We start from the raw sequence: 11,509 nt of genomic DNA on the forward strand, positions 1-11,509 counted from the left end.
AATACCAGCGCGAAACCACCCCTCCCCTCCTTGGGAAACCAGGCCTGGGAAGATTAACCAGGGGCCTCCGGCCACGATAAAGAAGGCCTTATCACCAGAGGCCACAGCACTTGGCAATTGTCCTGTTGATTCTGAAGAAGCCTCTGGGGAATGATAACATCTCGCACCCCAACTCCTTCCAGACTCAGGGGGAGTCAGAGGCTGGGTAGGATTGAGGCGCTGGCAAAGAGGGAGGCCAGGGCAGGGAGGGGCCAGAGGCCACGGAGAGAGAAAGCTGGAACTCCCTGTCGCAGGCATGAATGAGAGCTGGGAGCCGTTGCCTGGAGACAGGTCGTGTGACTGTTGGAAACCATCCTGGAGGGCCGAGCAGGCAAGTAAGATTCAACAGAAAGAAGGCAGGACATGGCCCAGAAGCAGGCAGGCCCGGCAGATGTGTCTCTCCGGCCTCTCCGCCACCAGACAATCCTTTTTGCTTTCATCAGGAAGTCAGTGCCAGGTGTCTGCCAGCTGACTGTCCCTAGACCCCAGCTGTGCCCAGTTTCTTGCAGCATCTGTCATCCCCAGGGCTCATGCCATCCTGCGGTGGGCACACAATCTTGGAACAGAGGCTCTGGGAGGGAGGCATCGGTGGTGCGGGGTGGAGGCTGACTGGGTCCCCTGTGCCTCCACCCCTCCTTGGTGGCATCTCTCCGTGTCTGCTCATGCCCCAGGCCCTTGGCACACGAGCCCAGGACAAGGTAGAGAGCTCTGAAGAGCAATGTCTGGCATTCCACCCGGGGTCTCCTCCTCGCTCCCACAGGGAGCCTGGGCAGCCCTCAGGAGTCAGGCCCCGGCTCTGGCAAGGAACTAAAGCCCCCCCCCCCCCAGCTCCTGTGTGTGGGAACTGGGTGCCAGGAACAAGGCTGGAGAATTCACCCGAAGGGCGCTCTGGGTGGGTGGGCCAGCCAGGCTGGGACACAGTCCTCGGACCTCTTCATCCTGCCCAGCCTTGTGCGCCACTCAGCCTGCTGTCTTCTTTCCCTTGACCTAAGGGTCACCAGCCCTGCTCAGCTGCCTCTGGCGCTGGGGTGGCTATTTGGGCTGATTCCTTACTTCTTTGTTTCTTCTGCCTGACCCTTGGCCTGGTTCACAACGGAGCCACCTGACAGCCAGTCCTGCCTGGGCACATGTGGCCTCCTTCCCAACCGGGAGCCTCAAACTTGGCACAAAACTTGACTGACTGGGGGGAGGGAGGTTTGAGAGTTAAAGGTATTTTATTGAGGTACAACAAGAACCGTACACTTCCGTTTTATCCACAATGTTGTGCAAATATCTCTACTACATTCTTCAGGAAAGTTTTTGCCACTCCAAGAAGAAACCCATACCCAATAGCAGTCACTCCTCACTCCCCTTACCCCAGGCCCTGGCAACTACTGATCTACTTTCTTTATCCATTCACCTACACCAGGCATTTAATCTAAATGGAATCACTCAAACAGGGTCCTTTCTGTCTGATTTCTTTCATTTAGCATATATTCAAGGTCCATTCTTGAAGTAACATGTGACAGTACTTTTTTTCATTTTTCAGGGCTGTATGATATTTTACTGTTGGCCAAACTGTATTTCATTCACTCTTTCATTCATCCATGGACAGACCCTGAGGTTGTTCCACTTGCTGGCTGTTGTGACTATCAGACACCTCTGTATATGTTTTTGGGTGAACACCTGTTTTCAGTTCTCTTGGGTATGTTCTAAGGAAATGCAGTGTGGGAGTGCTGTAGATTTATAGAGGACAGGAAAAGGGACAGGAGTGAATGAAGGAGGGGGAAAAAGAAGAGACAGAAGAGAAGCAAAGGGCCTGAAACATTTTTTTTTTTTAGCTGAACAATAGTGTCTAGAATGCATGGCAAAGGAGTTTGGACTGGATTCTGCCATCCCAGGGGTCTCCTGAGGCTTCTGAGGACTGAGGTGGATAATATATAACCTGCACCAGAAGACTGGCAGTGCTCCCCCGCGATGGAGCAGGGGGAGCCTAGAGACCATTTTATGAACTATCAGAAGACAGTCACCTAGCAGCCACTCTCCATTCCTACGGAAACAGCACCCCAGATTCCCTGCAGGGTGACCACCTTTCCTCCACGCTCTTCCTTTGCCTAAACCTAACACTGCATTGCATCTCCTGGCTTCAGTGACCGGTCAGGGATGGGTGGGAACTAAGGTGTTCCAAAGGTAAGCCTTCTTCTAGGGCTGATGGGGAAGACACGGCTGCAAGGGCGGAGTTGCTACAGCCCCTTCACCACCACAAGGAGAAACACAGGACATCCAGGTGCCAGGAGTGAACAGCGAGGGCAGCACCGGCTTCTGGTGTCTGAACTGCACGGAAGCTCGTCTCCATCCCAACCGTGAACCACAAATGCCCCTCACCCTTTCTTTTTTCTTCTTCTTTCTCTTTTTTTTTCCCACTTAACCTAGTTTGAATTTTCTGTCACTTGCAACCAATAGGATGAGGGCCTGAACTAGGGGAGGAGGACTGCGAGGACTGTCAAGGAACAGACAGATAAAAAGCAGCTCAGATCAGAAGGAGGGCAGCAACCACGTCCTGACATGTGACATCCCCATAGCCCTCCCACCCAACCTGCCAGAGGCTGGGAGTCACTGCCTCCGGAAGCCACGGGCTGGATTCAAACTCCAAACCCTCTGTCTTCTCACCCTGCCATGCTGTGAACATGGCCACCCAACAAGGACGGACTTAGAGGGGTCCCAGGTACCGGCCCCAGCGCCAGGAGCACATGCAGGAGGGAGGTGAGGCGGACGGGCTGCGGGAGGCGCCCGGTGTGTTGGGAGGATGGATGAAGGGCAGCACCCAAGAGGGCCGCTGGAGCCGGGAGCCGCCCTGGAGAGACGCAGGCACGGAGAGGGGGACCGCGGGGCTCCCAGAGATGCAGAGCTGCTGAAGGAGGAGTTGGGAGCTGGTGCAGGGGCCATGGGCCAGACACTGCTGTGGAGGGAACCTTGGATGACACTTTTCCTTAACAACAGGGCAAAGGGCGGGACTGGCTTGGGAGAGGAGAAGGGTGACAAGATTCTAGTGGGCAGACAAGAGGATGCTCCTGGACATCCATCCATGGTGGGCTCAGCAGACTGCGTTTCAGGAATTTGGGCCTCTCTGTCACCCACCCCCACCCCCGTCACTCTGTGTTCTCTGTTCCTGAGTAGCCAGGGCTATGGCTGCTCCCTCTAGGTGTGCCCTGGAAATGCCCAGGGGCCTAGGCTGGGCCACCCTCAGTCCAGGGTGGACCAACAACCAGCTCTAGATCCCCTCTCCCAGACCCCTTCCCCTCCTCCTCCTCCTCCTCCTCCTCCTTCTCTTCCTCCTCCTCCTCCTCCTCCTCCTTCTCTTCCTCCTCCTCCTCCTTCTCTTCCTCCTCCTCCTCCTCCTCCTTCTCTTCCTCCTCCTCCTCCTCCTTCTCTTCCTCCTCCTCCTCCTTCTCTTCCTCCTCCTCCTCCTTCTCTTCCTCCTCCTCCTCCTTCTCTTCCTCCTCCTCCTCCTCCTCCTTCTCTTCCTCCTCCTCCTCCTTCTCTTCCTCCTCCTCCTCCTCCTCCTTCTCTTCCTCCTCCTCCTCCTCCTCCTCCTTCTCTTCCTCCTCCTCCTCCTTCTCTTCCTCCTCCTCCTCCTCCTCCTTCTCTTCCTCCTCCTCCTCCTTCTCTTCCTCCTCCTCCTCCTTCTCTTCCTCCTCCTCCTCCTCCTCCTCCTCCTCCTTCTCTTCCTCCTCCTCCTCCTCCTCCTCCTCCTCCTTCTCTTCCTCCTCCTCCTCCTCCTCCTCCTCCTCCTCCTCTTCTTCCTCCTCCTCCTCCTGGGCTGCAGGCTACTCCCCACCCACCCAGAGCCCTCCTGACAGCTGAGGGCCTGCAGCTGCCTAGACCTGGGGCCTCTTAAAGGTCTCAGGGACAGCTGCTGCCCTCTGACCCTGCTGACCCTGCTCCCTGGCAACCCGGGTTCTCCTCTGCCTGCTCTTATCATTGCCACATCCTCCTGGGGTCGAAAGCATTTCATGCTGAGAAAGAGAACCAAGCCTCGGAGGCTGAGTCAGCAGCCTCACTGGGAGGAGTAGGGAGGGAGAGGCCAGCGGGCAGGGGCAGCCCCCAGCCCTTCAGAGGAAGCAGCTTCCCCCAGCAGGAGTGTGGGAGACACTGGGTGAGGGTCTTCGTCCTGCCCCTCCGTTAGCGCTGAGCCCTGCTCACCTGCTCTCCCAGCACAGAGCAGGGAACGTAGGAAGACCGAGGGTTGCTCCCGATTCCTGGAAGGCTCTTCACAAGGCCCTGTCCACTCAAGGACTCCAAGGCCCCTTTGAGTGGTCAGCTCCCTAGGACACTTCTGGCAGCAGAAGAGGCCTTTGGGAAGGGGTGCAGAGGCTCAGGCTTAGGGGTGGGGAGGATTTGTCATGTTCACCCTTTTTTTTTTTTTTTTTGATATCAGGGATTGAGCCCAGGGGCACTTAACCACCAAGCCACATTCCCAGCCCTTTTTATATTTTGTCTTGAAACAGGGTCTCACTAAGTTGCTTAGGGCTTTGCTCAATTGCTAAGGCTGGCTTTGAACTTGTGATCCTCCAGCCTCAGCCTCCTGAGCTGCTGGGATTACAGGCCTGCACAGCGGTACAGGGCCTCCCTTACATCTTGCTAGAAGTCTCTCAGGCACGTGAGGAACAGCACTGACAGCATGACTTGCTACCCCCCCCCCGCCCCCCAGACGTGCCTCCGTGGCTCACAGTCTACTCCTGAGCTGGAAAACCATATAGCTGTAAAAATGTGACCTGGAGAACACACTCCTCATCCTGGTGCAGAGGCACCAGTTCCGTTTCTGTTGCTCTTCATACAATACCGTAGACTGGGAGGCAATAAAGAACAGAGGTTTTGTTTTTGTACCAGGAATTGATCTTGGAGGTGCTTTACCAGTGAGCCACATCCGGCTGGGATTACAGGTGTCCACCTCCATGTCCTCAGAAAAGAGGTTTAATTTGGCTCACAGGACCGGATGTCCAAGGTGGAAGGGCCACATCTTGGTGATGGCCTTTTGCTGGCAGAGTCTCCATGCTGCATGGGGTATGAAATGACAAGAGACAGAGAGTGTGTGCAGTGGGGGAGGTGGCAGTGGGGATTGAACCAGGGGATCTCTACCCTGAGCCACATCCCCAACTCCTCTTTATATTTTTATGTTGAGAAACAGTCTTGCAAAGTTGCCCAGGCTAGCCTCGAACTTGGGAATCCTCATGCCTCAGCCTCCCAAGTAGCTGGGAGTAGCACCCCTGAGCCTGGATCACCAGCCACTAGAATCCAATCATGGGGAAGGGCCCACCCCATGACTTTAATCCTAATCACCCCACAAAGACTTATCTCCATTTATGGTCAGATTAAATTTCTACTCTCTCAGTGCCTCACAATGGGGATCTATTTGTTTATTTATTTATTTACTTACTTATTTATTTTGGGTACTAGGGATTGAACCTGCTTAACCACCGACCCCAGCCCTTTTTTGCATTCTATTTAGAAATAGGATCTTGCTGAGTTGCTTAGGGCCTCGCTAAGTTGCTGAGGCTGGTTTTGAACTCTCGATCCTCCTGCTTGGGCCTCCTGAGCTGATGGGATTATCGTGCACCACCACACTGGCTCACAATGGGGATTAAACTTCAACTGAGTTTGCTGAGGAAACAAAGCATATTCAAACCAAAATATAATATTAACTGAGGAAAAAAAAAAAGCAAAGTGAAGACCAGTATGGATAGTGGAGGCCCCCAACAAGGGGTTCAGCCCTCCCCTGGCTCCCATGAGGGCCTACAGGACTTTGGGGCTGTACTTGTCTACATATTGGCTATTTGTGACAAAAAGATGGGCGAGGCTTTGGTTGAACTTAAAGAACAACTCTAGCAGGGGTACAAGAAACTGGTCACATCAATTGCCTCCGGGAGGGGAAGTGGGTGACAGAGATAAGATTTTGCCTCTTGAATTTTCTGAATTTTGAACCACACGAAATCATGTCCTTATCCAAAAAGTAATTCAAATGGAAAAACTGCTAGTCATATCAGACCACAGGCCCTCGATATGCTTCCCGAGGCAGTCAGAAACTCTCAGGAGCTATCACCTCCCTTCAGTTATTCTGTAGTAGGATTTTACCTCTCAGTGGCCAGTAACAGAAACCAACCCCAACTAAGTTAAGCAGAACTGGAATTTGTTGGTTTATGCAATGGAAACTGTTTCAGGCATGACCGGATCCAGGAGCTTACAAGCAACATCACTGAGATTCAGTCTCTGGCTCTGCTTGGCTCTGTTTGTTCTCCAGCAGGCTCTTCCCTCAGGGTGGTAAAAATGACCAGCAGCCTTTGGGGGCTGGTATCTTGGCATCCGTAACCCTGACTCCCAGCAAGTCCCCAGGCTGATGCCCATTGGTGTTACACGCCCATCCCTGAGCCTAGGAACGGCCCAGTGTGGCTAAGAACAAGCTTCAAACCCACTTTTAGAGCTCAGGGTAGGCACTGTATTGCTGGAGACTCTGTAAGACTGTATTTTGGACGACGCCAGAATAAAGGGACAGATGCCGGGCAGGGAAGACAGTGCGCACCCTCCACCCCCTGGACTGACCCCCAGGACAGGCCCGCTGGACCTCTCTTGCCTCCTGATCACCCAGTGCCTTTGCCTTCACCAGGACTCCTCCTGCTCCACCTGCAGTGGACACAGATGGCAGCTCCAGTGTCCTTCCCTTTCTCGGCCCAGCAAACTCCCTTTCACCTGTCAACACCCTGCTCACTTGTCACCTTCTCCTCGAGGCCCTTCTGACTGTCCCTGCTGCTTCCGTCCCTTGGCAGGACAAATCCTTCTCATGGCTGTTCTCTTGGGTTCTCCACCTGAGCCAGGGTGATTCAGAGCTGCCTCTACCACAGGCCCTGGCCACGGCACACCTCCTGCTGTCTTGGAGTTGGTTATTTGTTTCCTGAGGGGTTAGCTGTTCTCTGAGGGCTGGGCCCAGCTTGGCCACCTGTGTCTTCTTCTCCAGCTCAGCCCTAGGCAAGGAGAAGATGGGTTTTGAGATTAATGACATGGTGTCCCTGAAGGCGTGGGAAGCATTGAAGACGGCCTCTGCTGACTCCACAACTGTTCCCTACGCCCAATGACAGCCGTGGGGCTGACGTTCCCAGAGGCTCTGGGAGGAAGTGCCTGGGCCTGTCCCTGCTAGGACAGAGCTGTCACCATTCTGGAAACCCCCATGTCACTGGGCCAGAAGCCAAACTTCAGGCATAAAGAAAAGTTCCTCCGACAAGGCCCTGCCACCACGCAACTCCCAAAGAGGGGCCCAAGGCCCAGGGAGCGGGCTGGGCTAAGGCGGAGTGCCCGGTCATCTCCAGTCCCAGCCTCTGCTGGGTCCAGTTTCTCTGAAGGGGGTGAAGAGCAGGAGGGAAGAGCTGCGACGGGCAGGCATCCTGTGGGGGGAGGAAATGAGAAACAATCAAGGCAAACCCCAGCGCAGAACTGGGGGCTCAGGACACGGGCCCCGCAGGCTGCACTCAGCTGGGATGTTGGCGACACCCATAGGTAGGTGGAGCTCCCTTCCAGCTCTTGGCTGACCTGTGGGCCTGCTCAAGGGGCTAGGCATCTCCTGAGGCTTCGTTTCTCCTCAGCACCTCCCCTAGATACACGTCCAAGAGGACTCCACCCTTCCCTTGAGACTCTCTGCTGCCAGGTCTCCCTCAGGGTGCTGGTCCCCAGGTGATGGAGCCCGAGGAGAGAGGACTTCCGCTCTGGTCTCTTCATGCTGGCCACCCTTGGGGGAGGGGACGTCTGATTCTGGACCAAGGGCCCTTAGCGAGTTCCAGGAAGAAGGAGCCAGGAAGGAAGGGTTGAATCAGCCCCCTCTGTGTGTGGGGAGGGGGGGTGATAGTGGGGGAGGGGCTATGGGGCTGCTGGGACTGTTCCAGGGTATGGGAGGCTCCAGGCAAAGGAAAAGGAAGTTGCATTCGCCATTCCAGTGTCTCTCTACCATGGGCTGCCTTGCCCCTCCCAAGTGCCCTCTTGGCCACCAGAGAGTCCAGAAGCTCCTCCGGCAGGACAATCCAGGCCCCAACTGAGTCCTCAGACCCAGGCACAGGGTCCAGGCTTGGGTTGGCACTTGCCTCTGTGTCTTCTGGGTCAGAAATGCAGGACAGACAGACAGACAGACAGACACACACACACACACACACATCCCTACACATACCTGAGAAGCTGTGTGGAAAAGCCGGTTTTAGTAACTGGAGTCCCATTTTAGAAATGCTTAATTGCAGGTCCCTGCAGCAATGCTGGGTGTATACACAAAGATCTCATCCATTCAGCAGAACCTCCTCAGGGACTCTGGGGTCCCCAGCCAAGGGACAGCCTCATCTGTGAATAGGAAAAGGAAGTGTCCTGCTCTCTTCTTGCACAGGGCAGAATCCAGGGTCGGGTGTTGGCAGGAGTAGTCCAAGCAGCAAGGGGTACCAGCGCCGGAGAAGAAGCTTGTCCCACAGGGGTGTGCAGACGGCAGCTCCAGTCCTGGCTTGGAGCCCTGGCCTGGTAGCCAGGCTGGAGGAGGAGAGCAGGGGCTTGAGCCAGGCTCAGGGGCTCTGTGGCTATGGACTTCTGCACCAGGACCCCCAAACCCACCCTCTTCAAAACCCTTGCAAAGAGCTCTAGGTTGGTTCCTGATTATTGGCGGCTCTGACCAAGAGCTGGAGCCTTCTCCATCCTCCATCCCTGGAATTGTCTGTGTCAACACCTGCTCTGAATGCAGCTCCTGACCATCCCCACCCCCCAGCCCCGATGGAGGACTTCTGGGGGCACCGTGCAGGGGTGGGGGCTTTGGCTCAGCTGGGCCCCTACAGGTTCAGGTGGCTTTATCATTAGAGTTGCCTGGTCAGTCGGCAAGGACAGCTGCCCGCAAAAGCTATTGTAACGTTTCACAAAACTTCGCTGCCTGCGGGCCTGTGTATTCCCATTAATAAATCACATGTGATCCCCTGTGTGGGACACATGTGGCCTGATGCTCTTCCCCTGTTTCACAAGCAAGGACACTCAGAAAGTGAAAGTTCTTTACTGGAGACCTCAGAGCAAGTCATCAGCAGAGCTAGCTCAGAACCTGGTTGGTGGCTCAAAGGCCAGAGCTCAGTGTACTGAGCCACCCCTCCCCTCCCAGGATCCACTGGGAGGGCAGAGAAAACGATTCTGAGAAGCCTGAGGGAAGGGGTTCAGGACCCTCATGTTCTGCCCCTTTCAGGCCATGCAAATCATTGTAGTAATCCCAAAAGAGTTTCTCTTTTTGAAATATTTTTAGTGGTGGAGATTGAACTCAGAGGCGCTTAATCACTAAGCCACATCTCCAGCCCCTTTTACATTTTATGTAGAAATAGGATCTCACTGAGTTGCTTGGGGCCTCGCTAAGTTGCTGAGGTGGGCTTGAACTTGTGATTCTCCTGTCTCAGTCTCCTGCCAAACCTCAGTTTCTCTTTTACAAGGGGATGATCATTCAAGCTCTGATCACTCACCAGGCAGGATTCAGGGACAAAAGGCAATCGGTAAGGGCATTGGTGGGCCTGAGGGGAGAAGTGCCTGGCAACACCCAGGTGGCAAAAAGGGGGAAAGGCACAGCCTTTAACACACACAGCCTCTTAGTCCATACTCTGCTACTATAACACAATGCCACAGGTCAGGTAGCTTATAAATAAATAGAGATTTATTTGGCTCATGGTTCCGGAGTCTGGAATGTCCAAAAGCACAGTGAGGGTCTTCAAACTATGTCTTCCCATGATGGAAAGAAGAAATACAAGAAAGGGAGAGGGAGACAGATTGAACTTGCAGCCCCAAGCCCTTTTATAATGAGCACTGATCCACTCAAAGGGGTGAAATCCACATGACACAAACACCTCCCAACAATGCTTTAAGTTTCCAAAACACTCTTTTGTGGGGGGGGACACGTTCAAACCACAGCACCCACCTATGCCACAACTGGACCTTGAGTCATCCTTCCCTCTTCCTGAACTTTTCAGCCTGTTTCCTCCAAGCCACCAGGCTAGTCCTGGCAGAACGCCCCTCACCCATCCTCCCTGGGGAGCTGAGGGAGGAGCTGAGCAGGCTCGAGATTAAAACCTGAAACTTCCTGTATTCGTTTTCCACTTCTGCTGGAACAAATTAACACAAACGTGGAAGCTTAAAACAGCATGAATTAATTATCTTACATTCTGTGGGTCAGAAGTTCAACGCAGGTTGCACTGGGTTAAGATCAGTGTCAGCAGGGCCATGTTCCTTCTGGGGGTTCTCGGAGGGAATCTATTTCCTTACACAAATTCCTTGGCTTCTGGCCTCTTCCTCCATCTTCAAAGACAGCTGCAAGGCATCCTCTGGCCCTTTTTCTAGAACAATGTCTCTTTCTTTGACTCTCCCCTTCTGTCTCCTCTTCTATTTTTAAGGGTCCCCGTTATTACACTGGGCCCACCCAAATAATTCAGGATGACCTATCTTAAAGTCAACTGAGCTGGCCATGGTGACACATGCCTGTCGTCCCAGCTACCCTGGAGGCTGAAGTAGGGAGATCACTTGAGCCCAGAAGTTCAAGACCAACCTGGATAACACAGTGAGACCCTATCTCAAATATTAATAGCCTTAAGCCAACTGATTTAGCAACTGTAATTTCCTCTTTCGATGTAATAAAACATTCACAAATTCCAAAGATATAGAAAATGGACACCTCAGAAGGGAGCATTCTTCTGCCTACCAAGACCCCCTACCACTAACATCCTTCCTCCTCACCCCGCCTCACTAAGGGCCCTTCCCACATTCACAGCATGGAGCCAACCCTCCTGGACCCACTGTACCTTCTGGGCTGACACTCCGGGGACAATGAAGATCTCCTCACCAGATCACTATCCCCCTCTTCATTTGCCTGAATCTTAGCACTGACCCACCTGGAAGGATATCACTTTGTGCTTGGGACCTTGGATTTCTTGACTTTCCCTTTACTGTGCTGTAGGCTCCAACTCAGGGGGTGCTGAATTCCCAGAGCTTAATCCATAGCAGATGCTCAACATATATCTGTTGAATCACTGAATGGAACAAGGACAGAGTTTCCCTCAGTTATCTCCAGACCCTGTGAAGTCCTGCCCGTCAATAACTGTATGAGTCCATGAAGTGAGTCAGAGCCCCACCTCCTCTCTGGAAGTCACCTAGCTGGTCAGCAAATACAGGTGTGCCCAGACCACACACTGCGGTCTCTGTCTCTCTCTCAGTCTCTTTCTGTCTCTCCTCTGGCTCTTCTAGGAGAGCTTATAAGCTCTTCAAAACGCTCATGAGTTTGTAAGATTTTAACGTGGACACTTCCAATGCCCCATTCATTCACGTAGTAGGGCCTCCCCAGACACAGCTCTTAGTAGGTCCAGTGATGCCCAGTGAATATGAAGAATTGGATCTTCTAGCAGCCACTTCCCCGAGCCTTCTAGAACCAAGGGTTTGGCTCCAGAGAGCACAGTCTTGA

General features: G+C 53.7%; 1 long non-coding RNA gene across 6 annotated transcripts; it reads right to left on the bottom strand.

The window, feature by feature from the left end:
• Positions 1 to 3,897: 3,897 nt before the first annotated feature.
• On the bottom strand, positions 3,898 to 11,351 carry LOC308642716. Of its 6 annotated transcripts, none has more exons than XR_014020615.1 (4): positions 10,944 to 11,351; positions 8,225 to 8,388; positions 6,782 to 7,034; positions 3,898 to 5,073 (listed from the first exon to the last, which is right to left on the bottom strand). It is a non-coding gene; the product is annotated as an uncharacterized lncRNA (long non-coding RNA). The 6 variants fall into 6 exon arrangements; XR_014020616.1 differs by having other exon boundaries at positions 6,789 to 7,034; positions 10,854 to 11,351; XR_014020617.1 differs by having other exon boundaries at positions 10,854 to 11,351.
• Positions 11,352 to 11,509: the final 158 nt, after the last annotated feature.

Source organism: Spermophilus citellus (assembly GCF_964194105.1).
Source record: "Spermophilus citellus genome assembly, chromosome: 2".
Lineage (NCBI taxonomy): Eukaryota > Metazoa > Chordata > Mammalia > Rodentia > Sciuridae > Spermophilus > Spermophilus citellus.